Raw genomic sequence first — 23,914 nt, 5'->3', positions numbered from 1 at the left:
TAAAAATAGAACTACCATATGATGCAGCAATCCTACTACTGGGCATATACCCTGAGAAAACCATAATCCAAAAAGAGTCATGTACCACAGTGTTCATTGCAGCTCTATTTATGATAGCCAGGACATGGAAGCAACCTAAGTGTCCATCGACAGATGAACGGATAAAGACGATGTGGCATATATATATACAATGGAATATTACTCAGCCATAAAAAGAAACGAAATTGAGTTATTTGTAGTGAGGTGGATGGACCTAGAGTCTGTCATACAGAGTGAAGTAAGTCAGAAAGAGAAAAACAAATACCGTATGCTAAGACATATATATGGAAACTAAAAAAAAAAAAGTTTCTGAAGAACCTAGAGGCAGGACAGGGATAAAGATGCAGACATAGAGAATGGGATGAAGTGAGAGGGTGGCATGGACATATATATACTACCAAATGTAAAATAGACAGCTAGTGGGAAGCAGCCGTACAGCACAAGGAGATCAGCTCAGTGCTTTGTGATCACCTAGCGGGGTGGGATAGGGAGGGTGGGAGGGAGACACAAGAGGGAGGAGATATGGGGATATATGTATATGTATAGCTGATTCACTTTGTTGTAAAGCAGAAACTAACAGACCATTGTAAAGTGATTATGCTCCAATAAAGATGTTTAAAAAATAATAATAAAAAATAAAAAGGTATATATGTCTTAGCAGAAATCTAGCTCTCAAAGAAGCTATGGGAAGATTGAGATGAAAATATATATTTAATTTTCTCTCCTTATTTACTCAAAGGAAGTTTTATAACATGCTAATAGCAAAATAAAGTCAAAATGAAATTATTAGGAGGGCTTTTTAAAAGAGTTGATTTGGAGAGTACAGCCCTGCCAATATTGTAGCAATATTTCTTATCAAGAATTATCTAGACATGCTGCTTCAAATCTAGTTAACTTCCTTAACATTTTTTAAATTACAAAGTCTTCTCACACCTAATATCTTTCTTTTACTTCATTAAATTCTCAAAAAAACATTTTAGGATATTCAATTAAATCACTGCCTTACTTGGGACTATTGCTTCTAGGGTAAAATACAAACACTTTAAAAATACTTTCTTGATCTACTATTTTCTCCTCTTTGCCCATATGTCTTGCTACTTTATAGTTTATACTCTATCATATACTAGATTTCTTTCAGTTATTTGAACCATACTCTCCTAAATGTCCCTGGCATACAATATTCACCTAACATGTTGAATCTCCTTGTATTAAAGCACTTATCACACAATTTGGGGTTATCTTTTCATCTATTTTCCCCACTTATCTTAGAAGTCTCTTGAAGGCAGGAAAAAGTCTGACTTATTCATTACTACAAAGCCTACCACATAGGAGATGTGTGTTTCTGTTCTCCCTCCCTCCCTCCCTCCCTCCCTCCCTCCCTCCCTCTCTGCTTCTTCCTTTCCTCCACTTACAAATACAATATATAATAAATGACGGAAAAAAGTATTAATCACATTATTTCTTTCCATTTCTAGCAGAAGGACCTACTTTATAGATTTTTCATGGGAGACAGTCCTTTTTCATACCTGGAAACTGTTTTCCTTGAAGAACAAGTAGCATTGAGAGGGTCATAAATAGGCAAGTGAAAGAGAAAAGGCCTTGCCTAACTAGTTTAATCACCTAAATAAAACCTAGTGAATAATCAGATGACAGACATACTGCAAACTTACTTCCATACCTATTTTCCTCAATTTAGGAAATGAAGCCACTCAGAGTTACAGGAGTTGAGTAGATTTCTTAAGAATACATATCTACTAAGTGCCAGAATTTAGATTTAAATCTATGTCTACTGAACAGCTAGTACTATACTCTTTCCTGCATGAGCAAACATAGCCATATATTATATTGAAAATATATGATACTAAAATAACAAACAATGAAGGCAGGAGAGATTTTTAGCACTTAAATTTTATAAAACCAACTTACTGTCAAATTTAATTGAAATCTTTTACAATCCCAATAATACACAAAATATTTTTATGTATAAAAGTAAACAATCAATAGGGAAATACCAAATTCATGTTTTATGATGTCATTGGTGCATAATTGTGCTTTATTTATATTTTCTTTTTAATAATAGTCTGATTTGGAAAGAAAACTTCTAAAAGTATTTGAAAGATTGATCATATGCAGTACAAGGAAGGATATTCAAGAGCAAACATTCTTATTTATGTCACTAGGATTATATATTGTTATAATGTACTTGAAGAACAATTTGGAAATACTGATAATCTGTAAAAGATGTATCTCTTTGCTAGCAATTTCACTCTAGAAATATATTAGGGAAATATTGGAATGAATGTACAAATGTATATGTAGAATAATGTTCTTGTGGCATTCTTTAAAAAAAAATTAGAAATATCCCAAGGATCCAATAAGGGGGACATAAATAAATTGTTTCATGCAAAGAGATATTATGCAAATACTAAAAAGGATGTGTTAGCACTATAATGTGTGAAAATAAAAGTTGGCCAAGATAGAAAAAATGAGTGACAGAACATTACATATAGTATGGTGCATTTTGATAGTAGTAACAATATATATAAAACTATATTCTATTCATAAAAATCTTTTAAAATATATACAAAATGTTAAGAATAGTCAGCTCTGTGGGTGGATTTAAATGAATGAAAAGAGAGTCGTCGTTAAAAATCTTATACATAGTAAAAAGATTGTATGAGACTATTTTGAAGAGCAGTGTCCAATATATTTGAAAATTTTGATGGGAAAATTCCTAGAAAAGTACAACTTACAAAAAAGATTAAATAATGTTTAGGAAATACGAATAGACACATAACACATAAAGTAAGTGAATTTTTAATTTAAAATACTGCCACAAAAATATTTCTAGGGCCAAATGGCTTCACTAGTGGATTCTACAAGAAATTAAAATGTATCATTCACAAACCCTTACTAGAATAATCCTAAATAAAACATTATCAACACTAATCTAGTAATATACATTAACAGGTAATAAATACATAATGAATTAGTTAAATTTATTGTAGGTAATAAATACATAATAAACTAAATTTATTCTAGGTGGGGATTCTAGTTTAACATTTGAAAATCAATCAATATAATTTGTTTCATTAACAAAGATAAGATAAAAATCATATGATCATCTGAATAAATTTAAAATTTTGTAAAATATTTAAAATTTTAACAAATAGAAATAGTAGGGAATTTCCTTCACTTGATAAAATTATGCATAAAAAAATCTAATACTTAAGGATGAATTTTTGAGAAATTTTCTTATAAGAAATTATTAATATTGATACATGAGTTTTACAGGTTTTGTTTAGATGAAAACAGTATAGTGTCTGGCACAAATACTATATTGAAAAATGTTTCCATGATTACAATAAGGAAAGACTCATTAAATAAAACACAAAAAATTCTAACTATGGACTACATTAAAGCTGAGAACATTTGTTGATTAAAGATAACATTAAGAGAATGATAAAGCAAATTATAGAGCGGGAAAAGATATTTGCAAATATTTTCTAAGGGCTCAAACTCAGAATATATAAGGAACCACCTATGACTCAATAAATAAAAGACAAATAACTCAATAGTAAAATGGGCAAAATCTTTGAATGACACTCCAAAACATCATATTCAAATGGCCAAAATATATATAAAAAGGTGTTTAACTACATATTAATGAAAAAAATGCAAATTAAAACCATAATTAGATATCCAGCTCCACACATTCCCAACTACTCTAATAGTTTAAGTTTAAAAGACTATTAATACCAAGTGAAGGCAAAGCTAATGCGTAACTTGAAATCTCATACACCACAGATTGAACTGGAAATTGGCTCAACCTCTTGGGAAAATCTAGCAATTTCTACTAAGCATTAGCCATTGACTCAGCAATTTTAATCTTATTTATATCCTAACAAAAATGTATACACATACATGTATAAAAAGACATGTAAAAGAATGTGTGTTCATAGGAAAACTATTACACAAAACTGAAAACAACCCAGATGTCTATCAAATAGAAAGATAGGTACATTTTTGGAGTATTTATACAATGGAATTCTATAAGACAACAAAAATGAACTATTATTACATTCAAAAACATGGATATATCTCACCAAAAGGGTTGAGCAAAAGAAATTTGATACAAAAAAGTCACATACTGCATGATTTTGTCTATATGAATTTAAAAAAAAGGCAAAATGATTCCATGGTCTTGAAGTCAGAATTAATGATTACCTTTGGGGAAAAGCAAGGTGGTAATGATTAGGAGTGGCTGGAAGAAGGATTTCTGGGGGCTGACAAGGTTCTTTATTCAGAACTGAGTGTTGATTTCATGGATGTAAATACTTTGTTTAACTCATTGTGCTGACTCTTTTCTGTGTGCTTTTCTATATTTCTGTTACTCTTTAATTAAAAAGGTTTAAAAAAACAATGCAATGTTTTATTGAAAATAGATGTCTTAGTTTCCAAATAACATTTTTGGGAAAAAATTAGTTAATTAGTTAATTCTACCAAAAGAGTTGTTATGACCTCTAAAATAATATTTGAAAGCTAAAGAAACATACAGTAAATCAACCCAGTAGATATTTTTAAAAATTTTCAGTTAAAATATATTGTGTTTAATGTATAAAAATAATATGCAATGGGAATTTTCATCTGATATAAATTTCTGTTATATTAAATAAGTTGAGCCTCAAACTGGAATATTATAAATATTATTTATAATATCTTAGCAGGCAATCTTGCCTGTTACTGATAGCAAATCTGTACTTTCAGTAACCATGACAATTAAATACGATCTGATTAGATGTCTTAGGATAGAATTACTGTTTATGGTTTGTAACGTCAGCAAGCAAAATTAGGGCAGAAAAGCATACAAAATTCTGTTACTTAGTTTAAAGTTAAAATAATGAATTTTAAAATAGCACGTTGTAATTACTTAATTTATGTTTGGAAAACTGCCCCATGTAAATCACTGTAGTGAAAGACCATTTTGTTTATGAGATTTCCATAAATAAAACATATATAAATTTAGAATGATTTAATCTATCTGTTGTGTTGATGTTAAGTACATGTGAGATCTAGGGATAGATGGCCACCTCAAATGCAGGAAATTTAAACTGTGACTAACAAAATACTAAAACTAGATATCATGGAGAGCAGAATAAACACTGTTTAATAATCTAGGTTTAGGAGTTAGTTAACCTGCATATGAATTCTAGCTTTTTTAATCATTAGATTTTTAATATATCTATTTTTTCTCATCTGTAAAATGGTAAAAATAATAAATAAAATCCATTTCACTGGGTTTGATTAAGTTATGAGATATCATGTGCAACACATTTAAAATAATGCTCAACACAGAGTGAGCACTCAAAAAATGGTTGTTGTTAATAACTGAAGTGCGGTTATAGAGAAGACATTATCTGCACAACCAAACAAAAAAAAATCAGTCTAATACTTATGTTTTTTTGGTTTTTTATTTGCCTCTCCCATTGCAGAGCACAGGCTTCGGACGCGCAGGCTCAGCGGCCATGGCTCACGGGCCCAGCTGCTCCGCGGCACGTGGGATCTTCCCGGACCGGTGAACGAACTCGTGTCCCCTGCATCGGCAGGCGGACTCTCAACCACCATGCCACCAGGGAATCCCACTTCTGTCTTTTTCATTTTTAAACTAGGCTAGATCAATGCTGTAGGTAAGCACCCATCTATTTTTCATAAAAATGTTTTCAACTCTTGTACTATTTCTGAAAAACATATTTGACTCATCTGACTCTCCAAGATTGTAGAGAATATATGCTAAGAGCCAAACTGAAAAGCTGGATATTTTCTACTTAATTAAGAATATCTAGAAAAAGCATTTTAATATTCTAGTAAAAATAAATAAGGGAAAGGGTATTGTACTTGTCACCAAAAATAAAAAGAAATACACTCTGAAGTTTTATATATATGTAAACAAATATAAATATACATAATCAATCAATTAAACAAATACACGATTTTACAATAAGTTGAAATCAAAAATCACTGCCAGTGCGTTACTTCTCAGCTATTAAAAACCAAAGTGACAACTATACATAGGTATTAGTGCAGTAAATTTTTACTGGATTGTTCAGGACTCTCAGTGGATTATTTATATCCTTCAAGACCAATGTCCTTGACCTGGACAGAATGGTGGACTGCACCTCTCTGTGAGATGTTTTGGCTGAGCATAATAGACCAAACATGCAAGTATGAGTAAGATTACCTTACATCTTGTCCAGATTTGCCACTAACGTGATCTTAGGCAAATTACTTATTTCTCTGAGCTTGTTTCTTTATCTGTAAGAATGGATAACCACACCTTTCGATCTAACTTTCAGAATTGTTGCAAAGGATCCAACAAGGTTATACATGTAACCATGCTTTATAAACTTCCAGAGACCACACCAATGGAAGATTTTTATTAAATGAAGAGAAAGGGGATTAATTTCACCAATATTTAGTTCAAACACAGCTAAACTTATATATCTACATTATCCATGTAATTATATATTTCTTCCTCCTTCTAAAATGAAGAATTATTTAAAAGAGTTAGCTACATATTTAGCATTCGGGAATTATTCAATGTCCTAGACATGTCTTATCTTGACAAATTGCTTATTAAAAGATTCTGTTTTACCTATCTTGCTGTATAAATCAACAAAACCCGGAAGTTAATCCTTGACAAATTAAGAAGATTGACATAGCTTCTAGTTTTATTTCTTGGTTTCCAAGGTAGGGATATAAATTCTTAACTTGTTGAAATCTTAAAAAGGTGTTTAATCTTAACCTTCTTTAATTCATTTCTTCATAAAATATATGTCAAAGTCTTCATTGGGCACAAAGAGGAATACGGCATTGTCTCTGTCTTCAAGGGCTTACAAAAAACTCAGCCTGGAAGTTCAGAGAAGTCCTCCCTAAGATGGTGGCACCTGACCTGAGCCTTGAAGAGGTTAGGCAGATCAACTACAGGGCAGACAATGAGACAGGTAATGTCTGGCAGAAAATAGAATATGGAGGGGAAGTGGAGTTTGGGAAAAGAGAGAAAAATATATGCTGAATAAGGGGAAATGCAAACAGTTTAATATGATTGGCATTGTGGGAGATTGGAGATCAAAGAGACTGGAATAATGAGGAAATGAATTTAGAGAAGTAAACAAGGACCATTTAGTAAAGGACTTTAAGTACAACCTAAAGGACTTCTGGCATCTTGTTATTAAAAGGAGAAAGAGAGAGAGAGCTCTATCAAAAATTTTTCAGCAGAGGAGGCACCTATTGAGATTGGTTTCAGAAAGACACTTGATTATAGTGTGGAGAATGTTCTTGAGAAGACTACAGAGAGTGGGACTGAAGTACGGGCTCTGAATTCTGAAGATCCTCAGAATATCCTCATTTCCTACACAGGAAACAAAGGCTTAAAGAAATTAAGTAACTTGCCCCAAATCACACAGCTTGTAAGTGGCTGAGCTAGGTTTTGTGCAAAGCTCTACATAACTCTAAAATGTGTGCTCTTAGGACCATAGAAACTGCCTCTCATGAAGAGAAATGAATGTGACAAACCCTAAGCATTTAGAGAATAGCAACAAATAAAACAGTGCAGGAAAAGTGATGACACAGTCAGTCTACATCATCAAAATCAAGTACAGGGGTGAGCAATTATCCAGTGAATTAAGGACCATCTGGATAATCCTGGCAAAAGCAGATTTAGTGCCTGAGTCATTCAGATAATTGTGCAAACAGTGTGCCCTGCTCTGGCGGAGTAACCTGGTCTTTAATATCTTCCATAGTACATTTTTCCCTGTGGCACTTCTAAAATGGACAACAGTAGCTCAGGAAGAATAAAGGTACTATTCACTTCATGGGAAAGTCACATAAATAATAATGGGATCTCAATAGACTGTGAGTGTATTTATGTCCCCAGGAGCCATTTCACACAGAGATACATGATATACATAAGCCAAATACTACTTCAAAGAAGAAAAGTTCAGCAATAGCACCCTCAAATGTGTGCTTTTATGTTCAGTTCTTTGTGAGGTAGCAGAAAGTTTTCTGAGCATTAAAGAAATGAAAGATATTACTGCAAATCAATTTATGGATTAAACTACAGTAAGGTTACAAATTTCTGTGTGTTCAACACATAAAAAATTAAAGGCAAAAAAAACAGGGTGAGGAAAATTTTCAGTTTACAACAGATTTCTAATTATATGAAGAAACTATGATTACCCCAATAAAAAATAATCAAATGAAATCCACAAATTAAGAAATACAAAGAGCAGATAAACAATTTGAGAAATGAAAACATTTCTCAAACTCATTCAAAATCATAGAAACACAACTCAAAGAATAACTAGATACCAAATTTCTGCTATCAAAATAGTCTCAATTGTTTTAACCACAGTACCAAGTATTAATAAAGCTATTGCCAAATCAGCTTAAACTGAGTACCAATTTCTGCACAAGTTTTTTTGCTGGGGCAATTTAGCTATAAGCATTAGGAGTCTGGAAATATTTATATGTTTGATCCAGTAACATCTAAGGAGTTACTGTAAGGAAATGGTCAGAAAGGTAAAGATTAATAAATGTTTATGTTCATTTCCATAAGTGTGAAAAACTGGAAACTATCTAAAAGCTCTATATAAAAATTATTTGGCAGCCATAAAAAAAACATGGTTAGTAAGAATATTAAATAAAATAAATGAATATTTATGGTATGATGTTAAGTGGGGAAAAAGCTGAATGCATAACTGAATATTCACTCTAATTTCAAATCTGTAAATTTAAAATACCTATGCATATTCATAGAAATAAAACTATAAGGTTGATAGTGGATCTCTGTGCATGATGATAGAATTATATTTTATTTCCAATTTTTCCTGAATGATCCCATATTTCTTTATAATCATAAAAATGTTATTTAAATGTAATATTAAATGAATATACTTTCAAATACAACTTTACACAGTAAGTCATCCAGACAACCATAGTGAAATAATGCCCCATTCCTCCACCTGCTACATTTCCAAGTTCACAAACCTGGTAAGTCCTGTTCTCAGGATTTGAACCCAGGTATTCTTTCTCCAAAGCCAGTGCCCTTCAAGATAAAAAGTAAAGCACAGTGCAGGTTTCAAAGCAGAATTGAATCAATATGAGGCATTAAAAATACATTATACCAATAATAATATCTGACATCTTAGATTAAAGCAGAGAAACTTATACACTGGGATATTTGATAACTGCACTAATGGAGGTATGCAATGACAGATGAAAACTGGTATTAAGGAAAACAGAGAAAAATACAAATTAGGTTGAGAATAGAAATGAATAAATTTATTACTGAATGGATGGTAGGCATTTGGAGGTAGAGAAAAGGAAATCTAAAAAATAAATAAATAAAACTGATCACAGGGCTTCCCTGGTGGTGCAGTGGTTGAGAGTCCGCCTGCCGATGCAGAGAACACGGGTTTGTGCCCCAGTCTGGGAAGATCCCACATGCCGCAGAGCAGCTGGGCCTGTGAGCCATGGCCACTGAGCCTGCGCGTCCGGAGCCTGAGCTCCACAACATGAGAGGCCACAACAGTGAGAGGCCCACGTACCACACACACAAAAAAAAAAAAAAAAAAACTGATCACAAATCAGAAAAGCCTAGAAAACAGCAGTATCCTTTACCAAAAGCCAACTTAAGGATGATGACAACTGATGGGGGGAAAGTAAAAAATGGTTGTCACTATGTACATTATCATTACTGTAAACAGTACTTCTACTACTAACAGCTATTGTTTATGAGTAATTACTATGGACCAATACCTATTTTAAATGTGTTGCATGCATTATCTCACTTAATACTTGAAAAATATCCCATAAAAATCTGAGATAAGTGCTGTTGTAATTTCCAATTGACTTACTGACATTCACTTATCTGCCTAGTGATATATGAATATTAACACAACTAGGCTTCCTTCTAATACCTGTGCTCTTAGCCACCAGGATAATATTTTGGAATGACTCATGGAGGAGAGAATAGAAACGGAAATGCAAAGGAAAGTTTTATTTCTAATAAAATTGCCATCCATTTGGGGGATTCATTTGAAAGCTAGGAGCAGGAAGAAGACATAAGAGGGGCACAAAGACAGGGTTATAAAAAGTGAGAGAATAATTATGACATCAGATCACTGTGGTACCAAGAAGTAAAATTTCAAGGAGGAGATGGACAATACACCAGAAATGGCAGATCAAAAGGGAAGAAAACTGAATGTACCAATAAAAAGAAAACAAGTACTGGACTTGAAGGGCTTACGGATGACTTAGAGAGGATTGGTTCTTGATATGACATAGATCATGGCCAATTTATCTGTAGAAATGGATGGACCCTGTTGATCACTTTTTTAAAAATAAGGCACATGGCATGGCATGTTTTGTGTGGAGAAATATGGATTGTCTATCTTTCAACTTGGTCTCAAGGGGAAGAAGATATGAGAGTATATATAGAATAACCTGTACACAGTCATAACCTCTACTAGGAAATAGATTCATTCTTTGGAAGGATATAGAAATGTCTCATGTCATTCATTCCTGCTCATGGAGAAGACAATGGAGCCAAAGGAAGTTTCCAAAAGTAGTTCTCAACACATAGCCTTCTATCAATAAATGGATTACCCAAAATCATTGCTTCATCCATCCAAACAATTCCTTATGATGATTCTTCCTCAGTAAGAATATTTGAGCCTACTTAGAACTGTAGGCTATACAAAATGTAGGTCATGGTCTTTTTCTGCAAAGTACTAACTGCCTAATTAGAAGACAAATCAGACATACAAATAATGGTCAAGCAACAAAACAGACTTAGTGTCTGAATAACTGAATAACCTTGGTCTATACTGTATCAATATTGATCAAATATTGTTACCAGTTCCAAAAACCATGGGAAACTGAAGAATTCTATTTGATGGTAAACTGCTATGCAATTCACAGTAGGTTGTTGGAATATTAGGGTTGAAATAGTGGACTTTCAGAAGATTTTAAACAAATTACTTATGTCCTCTAAATCTTAGTTTTCTCATCTAAGAAAATGGAAAGGTTTTCATCAAGATTAACTAATTCCAGCCAATGGGAAAAATAAATGCACATACACCTATAAAAGAAAGTCCATGTCATGCAAATAGATATGATATAAAACAGCAGCACAAGTTTAAATATCAGGTCCACAAGTAAAATTTGTACAAAGAAATATATCAAAATTACTCTCCAAGATTCCAAAGGTCCCTTAGTTCTATATCCTATAAAGTGGGTGGATCTGGGATTTTCCCCCAGATCCCCTAATGCTGCCAGCTCTGAGTTACTACCCAAATAAATTTACCACCGATCAACCAAGGTACAGGCATAGGGAAACCATTATGCTCTGATGAATTTAATAAAATATCCCACATATGACTCATATTTATTTGATATATGTGCTACATTTCAGGCTGATAAGGCTCATGTGAAGCTGAAAAATGCAGGGAAATGGATGAAGATCAAATAGCACTCTAAGAATGTATTCAAAATAATATTTGGAAATATTGATCTTCATGTGCAATAGAGAAACATTATTTCATGCAAGGTTTCCTCAGTCTGAGTGCATCTTCTCTGGCTTTTCCCCTAATGGAGAATTTGATTCCCTCTTTCCCCTCCCACTCAGTGCTTCCAGATTGCTTCAGAAGACCAAGGCAGCCTGCTCAGCAGCAGGCAAACAGGGCTTGGTGAGCAGGAGCTATATATAGCTCCACCTTGGAGATATGCACACACAAGTACGTGTACAAATGCCCATGCTGGATGTGTCATGAATAAATGAGAAAAGGTTGCAACTTCTCCCCTCTCCCCCCTTCCCATCACCCGAATGTTTCAGCAATTGTCAAAGCAGGGTGTCATCAATCGCTGAGAGTGATGCAGCGTCTAATTTCTCTGCAATTCTGCTTACTGCTTCCAGCAGTCTAACTCCGGCAGGAAACGGCACTGGGCCAACACCTACTACCCAGATGCGGTCACCCAAGGAGGCTGCCTTGCAGCCCCTGGGAGCCCATTTCGGCACGATTACTTGACTCTCCGCAAATCCCCCAGGATAGACCCATCTTTTAGAAACTAGGCGAGAAGGTGGTTTCCGATAAAGAGCGTAAGGCTAGGAGAGAAGAAGCCAAGCCTTCCTTGCCTCTTCCCTCCTCAGTCTGCTGCAGATAGGGGAGAAGGGCTGATGTCTTCTCAGTGGAGACGTAATTAACTGGAAAATGCCCTGCGAGTTGCAGGCTTTTTTCCCAACCCCCCACTCCCGAAAGGAGCCGGTTCTTAACAGCGGCCAGGGAACATACAAGTCCTTCTTCCCCTCAGCGCAATCATTCCCAGTTTTTCAGGGTTGTACTAGTCTAGAGGCAAGGGAGGAGAGGGGAAACGAGTGGGTGCGGATAGGCGTGGGGAGGAGAAGATGCTCTTCTCTTCTCGATTTAGGAAGACCTGCAGGTTCCCGGCTGCTGACAGGTCTGCTCTCCCAGACCCTCCCCTGCCAGGTCGACTTGGCATCCCTTGGGCGAGTCGCCGGCGGTGGCGGCCGCAGCCTCCGAGAGGAAAGTTGACGAGACGGAGAGGGGGCTCGGTGCCCTCTCCCGTAGTACTGCCGCCCTGCCCCGCCCGTCACCCCGGGCTCCGGCATCCCGTAACCCTCCTTCCCAGCACCACACACCCTCCACCCAGTCTTTCCTGCCGTCCTTCTCGATGAGAGCTGCGGCGACTACAGGAGATCTGGGGGTGACGAGGGCGGGGCGGGGCTGGGGGAAGGGGAAGGGAGGCAACAGCAGCAGGAAAACACGCATTCTTTATTCTGTCTGCAAAGAAGGGAAAGTCCTGCCTCCTACCTGTTCCCTGCTCCTGCTCGCCTTGGCGCGGCACAGCTGGACCATAACCTACAGGTTTCCCACTTCCGCCACAGACACCTGGGAGAGCATCTCCCCACCCGGCGCCCCTCCTCGCCTAGGCCGAGCCCACCCCAGCTACTTGACAGCAGAAGCCCGGCCTTTTAGAGCGCTTATTGGGGCGGCGAGGGAACTGGGGCGGGCACCAGAGAGAAAGCCGAGTCTCTGATTGGACAGGAGGAATGTCACTCTCACCCCAGGACCAGGGCTCGCTGCGGACCCGGGTAGCTGCTAAACCCAACCGCAAAGGGTCTCTGCAGTCGCTGGAACCAAACCCTGCTGCTACTGGATCAAAGACCCCTAAGAGGAGGGAAACTGGTTTGTTGACTTGTCATCTGAGACCCCAAGAGGGAGGGAGGGACCAGCCAGAACCAGACACCCAGCACTTTCCAGAGCTTCCCTGAAGGGACCATCTGCTCTGGGAGATTTGACAGCGAAAATATCAGGAGCAGTGAGTGCCTCGATACAGAGGCACGAACTTCGGTAACGAATGAAGCAAAATAGAAAAATACATATAATTAAGTGAAAAAAATCATAAGAAAAAGAAAAAGCATGAGAATTTTATTTCAAGTTTCCATTCTTTCCCCTAAATGTAACATGGCAGTATTTCATGTGGAGAAAATGTTGAACTGCTTATTCTGTAGCGCAGGAGACTCCAAAATACCCGCTGGTAGGAACACTGTTTTCGATGGAAAAGTGTTACAATAATAACCTCTCAAAAAAGAGTAAAAGAAGGCAATTAAAGCCAGACTGCATAAGAGACTTGCCTTGGGCAGTTCATTTGGTGGTAAAAGTCTTCAAACAATCACCACCAGGCTGACTAATCAATCTGTTCCCTTTCTCCTGATACTGGGCCATCATTTCTTTTGTGCTCAAACCCTGAGGAGCAGAGGGTGGATAAGCCAACTCAAATCTATATGATCCCAAGCTTGCCTTTTAGGTGAAGGAGGACGAGGGTAAAACCATTTTCTGCCCACATTCTATCTCTGCCACTGGTCCAGGTGGAGTCAGAAAGCTGTGGAATTCAAGGGACTTCTTAGTTGAGGAATAATCATAGAAAATCACAAGCAAAATTGAGGGTAGGGAGGTGTCTTATTCTAATGCCATATAAGGAATCAGTCTTCTCCCTCACAGGCTGCTTCCTTTCTGCAAATAGCCAAGTTCCTCATCCACCTAAATTAAGTAGCTGTCTTAACTAGTGCTGACCATGACTGAGCTCCCAGCCTCAAAGAGCTTATGATGGATGTGGCTCACTGGACAACTGTGGAGATGACATTGTTATCAAATGTTAAACAAGTGTAGGCTCTTCGTGCGTATGGTTCTTATCACTGTTAAGCCAGACTCTTCAATGTTCTCTTCATGAAACTGGAGGAATCAAATTAATGTATTTGGAAGTCAGAAGGAATCTTAGAGATAATTTATAGTGAACAATAGATAAGACTCTTATGTCAGAAACCCTTTTAACACTGAATAGAAATAACTAAAATGTAATAGCAAGTTTCAAGATCCCATCATTCATGTTTCTACATAATATTCCTGTTAGCCTTATGCCTCCACCTATGCACCCATACCAATTGTTCCATTGAATTGGACAAATTGTTGATGACTTACTGCATTTACTGAGCACTTAATCTGTGTCACACGCTGTGTTAGGTGTTAGGGAATGAAGTAAGAATAATACATTGAACTTATTAAAAAGGGATTCAAGAAACAAGACAGTAAAATATTGTAGAGGAAGTGTGTATAATCAACAATAACATCTTTTGATCCCTGAGCATAGATTATTTTGAGTCACAATGAACTATAGCACACCCTCCTCTAGACTTAAGCAGTGAGAAGGCAGAGTATCAAGGAAAAACACTGAGCATTGAGGTTAGCATGGGATTACTGAATTATTCTATCCTCATTCTTTCATTCCTTCATTTCTTCAACAAATATTAGTGAAGAATGAAATAGGCAAGCTGGTGTGTGCCCACACACATACGCACACAGACAACTTGGGAACAGTATTAGTTTAAGTCCATCTGGTCATAGGTACCTCATATATTTTCAGATAAAGCAAATTGTCTCCAGGTTATTGGTTATCATCTCAGAGAGCAAAACTTCCATATCTGTTCCTGGAATACATGTTTATTATGTATGTGGATATATCAGAAATATCTGCTGCAGAGCATTTTACATTTTCCAAATCACTTGCAGATACAATCCCCATCTATGTTCTTAAGTAAGAAGGAGCATCATTATTAGCCCCATTTCACAATTGGGGAAATTGAAGTAGCCATGGAAATGTATTCCTTTGAAACAAAAGGTAATAAAAAATAGTTGTGTATATAATGCTTCACATGTAGGAAATATCCAACCTATACTTATTGATGAATACGTGCATTACAAAATTTGAAAGTTTAAAGAACATTAGAAGTCATCAATTTCCACCCATTATTCTAGGAAGAAGAGATTCAGGCATTATAACTTGCCCAAGGTTGTGTATCTAGTTAGGGGCAAAGCTGGCTCTAGAACCCAGTTCCTTACTTTTTCCACCTAAATGAACAATAAATTTTTCTGGTATATCTCATCCAGGAGAGTTCTTAGCTGGTCTCCTCCCCAAACCACACAGTCTACTGAAGTTTTCAGAACGGACACAATGGTATACTCATCTTCCAGCATCTATAAATATATATGAAAGCATGCCATTTTAACTGGAAATTAAGTAGGACATAATCAGTATCTGAGACTCAGTTTGCTTTTATGTTTGGGGTCTGCCTCACGAGATTGAGATCAGAATAACTGGGGCTAGTGTGGGAGTATAAAGAAAGTGGATAGAAATGGGTGATCAACTAGACAGATTGCCTCTAGCACACATTGTCCCTAAAGTGAGGAAGAAGAGAACTGCAGAAACATGTCTCAATCTCCCTTATCTGGCAGCCTGGTATTATTTGCAAATCTTCAAGAGAAACACTAGGAAAATTTGCCTTGTTCCCTGGATGGCTCTGCTTCCCTAACCACTGGCAGAGTTCCAGAGCACAATTTACTGGGCATTACATTGCTAATCTCCCCTTGGCCCTATTATTGAATTCTCCTGCCATCCTCTCCTTCTTCCACCCTGCACTGGCCCTCATTATTGAAACATTCCAATTTTCTCCAACCAGTGATTAAATCTCAGTGAGAGGAAAGGAAACTACAGCAACAGTACAGCTTTCCACAGCATGTATTCCTTTTCTTTCTCCTCTGCTCAACCCACCATTTCCTCACTTTGAAGCTTCCCAGGAGAACAGTTGCTAACAGCCTGTTATGGGAAAGAGGGTGGGAGAGTAAGAAAAAAAGTGCTTTTCCAATCAAAATTTCAAGCAAACTTAACACAGCAGAAACTGGTTTGAAGACAATCATGCTAAACCCAGCCTGCAGCATCTCAAGGAAGATCACATCAGCCTACTGACCTAGCTTTTACAGAGCTGATTGGGAACACAGGCAAAGGGATGTGTGTGCATGCACAGCCCCCCCCCCCCCCACACACACACACACTATCAGTACCACGTGGCGGGAAGCAGGCTGGGCAGATAGTTTTCAAGTACTAAAGACTAGAGATACAGTCAACAGCAGCAGCTTGCTACTCACCGAGAACCACTGCAATCTTTTTGGAGGTTAAGAGTAAGAATAGACTATTTTTTTGTTTTGTCACTGACTGCTGTGTACCAGAAGGTCAAATTTACAAAAAAGCCACATGCTAACATTGCAAGGATATCTTCACACAGATTCCATTGTTTCACAATAGAGTCAACTATTTCTCTTTAATATTGCTTAATTTGTATAATAAGAATCAATGTGGAATGCAACAAAAGAGCATGTTACTCCTTAATTTATAGCCAATATGCCCTCCAAATTATTTCAACTCAAGGAACGCATAAGGAGGGGCCAATTCTCAATTCAATTATTAAATTGCACCTTCAGTCTCTCTTCATGGAGAGCAGGCAGTCATATACTATTATGAACTCTCACTAACAACCTTAATTAGCATGTCCTTTCCCTTCTTTCCTAACTGCCGTTATAGATACTGAAAATTCTATTTTCTTCAGTATGTCCTTGAAATGATGGACACCTTCACCATCTGAGGTGGACATAGGACCATAGAACAGAGTGTTAAGAGACCTTCATTCTACTCTAGTAACTAACTGAGAGGACAGAGACTGAACTTTAAAACTCAGTTTCCTATACCATAAGATGAGGGGTAAAGTTGCACAATACAAAACTATTTGCTAAGAATATAGTATCAGCATCTTTATAAAAGGTCATCTACCCAAATATATATCCTACCCTCAAAACAACCAAAAGAAGCAAGGCGTGGAGGGGGGGACTTCCCTGGTGGTCCAGTGGTTAAGAATCCACTTTCCAATGCAGGGGAGGCAGGTTCCAGGAACTAAGATCCCACATGTCCTGGGGCAACTAAGCCCACGTGCTCCAGAGCCCACACACCACAACTAGAGAGCCCACGCAGCGTAACTACTGAGCCTGTGCAACACAACGAAAGATCCCACGTGCTGCAACTAAGACCCGATGCAGCCAAATAAATAAATAAATATTTTTTAAAATAACAGAAAATAAAACTCTGGGCACCAGAGCCAAAAATTATATATATGATTCCTTTAAAAAAAGCAAGAGGAAAAGAACAAAAGAATGAATTTGTCGATTTTATCCAAATTTATTGACCTCAAATTATTCATAATATCCCTTATTATGTGTTTAATATATATTAGATTTGTATATACAGTCCAATTTTCTTAATTTTGATAAATATTGTTTTTTCACTAGTCAGTGTTCCAGTTTAGAAATTTTATTAATCATTTCAAATATCAATTCTGGCTTTATTACTTTATTCTATTGTATGTTTGTTTTGTATTCTATTGATTTCTGCTCTTACCTCTATTACTTCCTTTCTCTTACTTCACTCAGTTTTGATTTGGTATTCTTCTCTATTTTTTTTTTTTTTTTTTTGCGGTACGCGGGCCTCTCACTGTTGTGGCCTCTCCCGTTGCGGAGCACAGGCTCCGGACGCACAGGCTCAGCGGCCATGGCTCACGGGCCCAGCTGCTCCGCGGCATGTGGGATCTTCCGGGACCGGGGCACGAACCCGTGTCCCCTGCATCGGCAGGCGGATTCTCAACCACTGCGCCACCAGGGAAGCCCCTGACAAGTTTTAATATGTCTTATCTTCATTATCATTCAGGTCAAATATTTTTCTAAACTCTGTTTTCTCTGTTTTTCATGCTTTTTGATCCAATGATAATTTTAAAATATGTTGTTTAGTTTATAGTCACTTCGGGTACTTATCTTTTTGTTTGAAATATTTAGTTTAATTTTATTGTTGTCAGAAAAATATTCTGAAAGGATTTCAACCTTTGGCAATTTTTTGAGGCTTTGTTTATAATACAAAATTATAAGGCAGTTTTGGCGAAAGTCCCATGTACTCTTAAAAAAACATAGAAGTTCAGCTTCTGTTGACAGAAGAATAGCTATTGTGGAACCATCCTCCATACAGGTACAAATGATAAGCTCTAGCAGAAAGAAAAAATAAAACCTGTTTGAGGCCACTGGAAAATAGTCAAAAGCAGGCAGAACTTGACAAGATGTCTACACGTGGGAAAGGGAAATGACAGAGAGTGAATTTCCCATTTTATACAGCTTTTGTCTTGAGGAAAGTTTCCAGTATGTTCCAAACAGGATGAATAAAACTAAAATAAATAAATACACAAATAAATAAGACCTTTCTGCCTTGAAGAATCAGAAGACAACATGATAAGTCTTAAAAAAAAAAAAATTTCTGGTTTAAAGAACCAGAGGACAGAGTTCTGGATAATGATGGAACAAAGAAAATGAGAGGGGGAAATCACAGAAAGGAGAGATACAGAAAGAGAGAGTCCTCAATTGAGAGTATAAGCCAAATTTTAAACTGACTTCTGAACTGTGGATACACAGGGAAGACTCCGAGCAGCCCAAATAAGGCTAACAGAACTGTAGTAGATGGAATAATGCTCTTTAATCTCTGGAACCTGTGAATGTTACCTTGTATGGCAAAGTCTTTGCAGATGTGATTAAGGATCTTGAGATGGGAAGATTATCTCAGATTATCCTGCTCCATCCTAAATGCAATCACATGTATCCTTATAAGAGGGAGACAGAGTGAGATTTTACTATGCACAGAGCAGAAGACATGCGAAGACAAAGCAGAGAGAGAGATTTGAGAATTCTGGCCTTGAAATTTGGAGGGATGCAGCCATATTCCAAGGAATTCCCAAAGCCACCAAAACCTGGAAGGAGCAAGGAACATATACTCCCTAAATCCTCTGGAAGGAGGGTGGCCATGCTGACACTGATTCTGACCCAATGATACTGATTTGGACATTCTGGACTTCCAAACTGTGAGAAAAATAAATTTTGTGGTTTTAAGTGAGAAGATAATTGTTTTGTTTTATTGTGGTGATAATTTGTTACAGTAGCCAAAGGAAACTAGTATAAGAACTTACCAGAAATTTCAACTGCTGCCTGCCAAACAGGACACAGAGTTTGAAGTTCGAGTTCAGCTAAGGTAACTGCCTTCTAAAACAAAAAGTGAACCATATTAATACTCTTCAAAAAAAAAAAAAAAGAAAGAAAAAAGAATCCAGAATCTCCACAATGTATTGTCACAGTGTCCAGGATATAATCTAAAATAACTAGAAAAACCTGTCTGCTCCTGATACCCCTCCTACAAAAAGAAAAAAAAAAAAAAACAGGAAAAGGTAACATACTTAAGATTAGAGGCAGATATTTGAATTAGCAGACCAAGATTTTAAAACTGCAACTACAACTATGCTCGAGGGCAAAAAAGAAAATTTGTCTAAATACAAATTTACCCCCCACCCCAAATTTTCTGCACACAAAGTTTGATTCTAGAATCAGTTTCTTGGATAATCTAACATAATGTAATAAATCATTATGCTTATTATAGAAACTATAAAAAGTTAAGAGACATAAAAGTTGAAAAGAAATCATCTATCCAGAAATTAGCAAATTATTGTTTGACATTATTAGTTTACTAGGCTTTTGTAACTACAGATTTTCCCTGGATTTTCATGGATGTTCTGACTGAAGGTTGACTAGTTTCAATTATAACCAAATATATTGTTTTCTTCTCCACCTTCCTCCTCCTGTCTCCTTTTCAGCAGTTGTCATTTATATCTCTTATCCTGACAATATCCATTTTTCTAGACCTCCTCCTTTCATAAAAGCATGTTTAAGTCTCTTTCATGAAAAATTACTCTGACCCTGCATTTCCTCTAATTACAGAACAAGACCTTGAGAACTGAAAATTTGCCATTGTGACCCTCACATATCCTTACTACTTTTTAACTTCTTTCCTGGTTCTCTTCTTAGTTCTCTAAGAAATCTAAAGCTCCTTCCCCAAATTCTTTTTCTCTTTCTCTCTGTTTCTATCAATATTAATTTAACAAATAATTGTATACCCATTGCTTGACTCTTTTATCTCTTTGCCTTTTCTAGTGTGTGATATTATAAGTTCTTCTGGTTCTAACATCCTCCTATAAGATAATTTTTTAAATCTCTGTCTCCAACATTGGATATACTCTGCATTGCAGACTCACAAATCCATTTCTCTAGTAAATTTTTCTACTTGGATGATTGAAAATCATATAAAACTCAAAATACCCAAACTGTAATAATTATCTTGTTTAGTGGCACAAAGGAACATTATGAAAACAGAATCTCAGTATATCTGAGAGAGGAAAAACAAGATGATGTTTAGGTGGACTTTCAAAGGAAGAATTGTTAGTATCCAGAGTTTAAGAAGCTATTCCGAGCTGGAAAACGAATGTGAAAGATACATAATATAAAATAGCAAGTCATGCTTAAGAATTGAGAGAATTTGATGATGCCTAAAGCATAAGGATGAAGAGAATAAAAAAATGGATTGGAACTGCATTGGTCTCCTTGCTATTCTTCCAATAAGTGAGGCACACTCCAATGGTAAGGGCTTTGCACTTGCTGATCTCACTTCCTGAAATGTCCTTCCTTGTTTTCTGTATAAACTCTTTCAGATTTTTATTAAAATGTTATCTTCTTAATGAGCCTACCCCTGATTGCCTCATTTAAAATTGACATCCCTACCTCTTATTCCTCAGTGGCACTTTTCATCAACTACAATACTATACAACTTTTGTATTCCTTTGCTTTATTGCCTGTCTTGCAGAATATGCCCTTACTTCTCTCTAGAATTTAATCTCCACTAGGGCTTAAATTGACTCTCTTTTGTTCAGTGTTGTGTGCTCACTTCTAGAACAAACAGTCCATGGGACATAATAAGTACTCAAAAAAATGTTTGTTGCCTGTGGGGGAAAAAAAAAGGATGAATTAGGAACACAAACAAAACAGAGCACCCATAATACCATGCTTTTTGTTTGACCCTGTCTTCACATCCAGTGTTCTCTCAACCTGTGAACTATTCTTCTCTCTTCCCTTACCCAGACTGTTTTCAACCAGATAAACTCCCGTGTATTCTCTGAAACTGTATTAGCTGCTATTTCTTTTGTGAAACCCAAACTCTCCTCTCATACCCACACCCAGATACAGTTACTTCTCTTCTGTACATCTATGCTTTACAAATAAATTTATTATGATACTATAATATTTTATTATAGGCTTTTGCTGGTATATCTCTCTTCATTACAAATAAAAAGCTTCTTGAAGGCAAAGGCTATATTTGATTGATTGGGAATCCTGGTAAGAACTAAAGAAAAAGGAAGTAACTCCCTTCTACCTTCTGTTACATGTTATCTGAGAAGTCTTCAAGGAAAGTGGCAAATGAATCCAAGCTTTAAAAACAAATATAAATTAACTAGATGGAAGGTAAGGAATAGCATAGATACAGTTTTATAGTTAAAAATTGCAATTTTTTAGTTTGCTTATATTTGAAATGGAAAGCATTTTTTTAGTATCACATTAATAGTTACTCACTATAAAAAGAACATATAAATCATGTTTTACCTTAATGAACTATTACCTTGAAAGTTAATTATGAGAAATATGGCAATTTGCTGATAGAGGAACTCTCTAGACAAAGACAAAATGTGTAAAATTTATATTTTGGGACTCTGAATTGAAGAAAATTTGTTTGTTTTTGAAGAAAATTAAGTCAGAAATGCCATTTCATTACTGCTATTGCCCTTCCTTTGAGTATTCAGTAATAATATGAGGAACATATAGCATAAGTACCTCAGTACACAAAAAAGCACAAAGCATAGCTTAAGAGGAAATTATGACCTACTACCAGCAAATCTGAGCATTTCACTGCCATCCAATTACCAAATGAGAATCTCTGCTTAAAAGAAATTTTACTTTAACCTTTATCTGGACATAATTATTTATTTTCCCAAAAATCTGTACCATTTGACATTGAAAAAAATTGGCTCAAAGCCTGGACTCCTCTCCAACTGGTTTTCTATCTGGGGGAGTTGATACATATATCCTATATTTCATATATATTAGACATACATGTATATACATGATGTATTTTATATATTTAAAATATATGTATATATGTTAATCATATGTATATGGCTAGAAGCCACTTAACCTACTTTCCCAGTTTACCTGAATGTCTGAATATTTTCTATGTTGCCATTGCTCTTTACAACCTTATTAGTCACTCTAGGTTAAATAAGTAGCTCTTACAGTATCAAGAATTCCTTTTTTTTTTTTCGGTACGTGGGCCTCTCACTGTTGTGGCCTCTTCCGCTGCGGAGCGCAGGCTCCAGACGCGCAGGCTCAGCAACCATGGCTCACGGGCCTAGCCACTCCACAGCATGTGGGATCTTCCTGGACCGCTGCACGAACCCGTGTCCCCTGCATCGGCAGGCGGACTCTCAACCACTGTGCCACCAGGGAAGCCCAAGAATTCCTTTTCTGACTAGCAGATTTCTAGTATGAACTCAAAGGACATAGGTCAAGTCATTTACAAAGGAAAAAGACGCTACAGTGGTTCATTTGGACTGTGGGCTTGAAAATCATGAGTGGGGACTGAAGATTTTTATGTGCTCCACAATTCTTTGGAAAGTATGTGTAGAAGAGGTCAACAGACTTGAGGGGAGATCCAGGGTTGTTGGAGCTAGATTCCTCCACCAGAGGATGTCCTCATATTCTGAAAGTCCCCTCTCATTAAAGTCCTCCCTCATTTTAAATTCTCTGATGGCCTTGCGTTACAGTTCAAATGAACAATTATTTTTCCATTACATATGTCTGGCTCTGCTCTACCTCTCTGACATCTCAAATCACTCAGTTTTTTGCTTAATATGTTCCAGCCATACTGGCTGTTCCTTAAATTCTGTTCTTTAAGTGAGCCAAACTCAGTTGCTCTTCCTTTTTTCTAAGAAGCTCTTCTGGTTCTTCATATGATTAGCTTTCTATGCGTTTTCAAGTCTAATCATATTGTATAGCACAGGGAACTCTACCTAATGCACTGTGGTAACCTAAGGGAAGTCCAAAAGGGAGGGGATATCCGTATGTGTATGGCTGATTCATTTTGTTGTGCAGTGGTGGTTAACACAATATTGTAAAGCAACCATGCTCCAAAAAAATTAATAAAAAAGTCTAATCTTAAATGTCATCTCTCAGAGAAGACTTCTGTGATAACACTCCTAATGGACATCCCTTAATTCAGATTCTCTATCATATCACACTGTTATTTTTCCTTCATGGCACTTTACTATAGAAAATAATATTTGGCATTTAAATGTTTATTTGTTTATCTTATTTATTTCTCTCTACAGGATATATGCTACATGAGGACAAGGACCTGATCTGTCTTATTCACTGCTGTCTCTCCAGTGCTAGAACAGTGCATGGAACATGGTTCATCCTCAACAGATATTTTAGCATAAATAAAA

This window comes from Delphinus delphis, chromosome 11, assembly GCF_949987515.2.
Source record: "Delphinus delphis chromosome 11, mDelDel1.2, whole genome shotgun sequence".
In the NCBI taxonomy this organism is placed as follows: Eukaryota; Metazoa; Chordata; class Mammalia; order Artiodactyla; family Delphinidae; genus Delphinus; species Delphinus delphis.
This window is presented reverse-complemented; position numbering follows the sequence as displayed.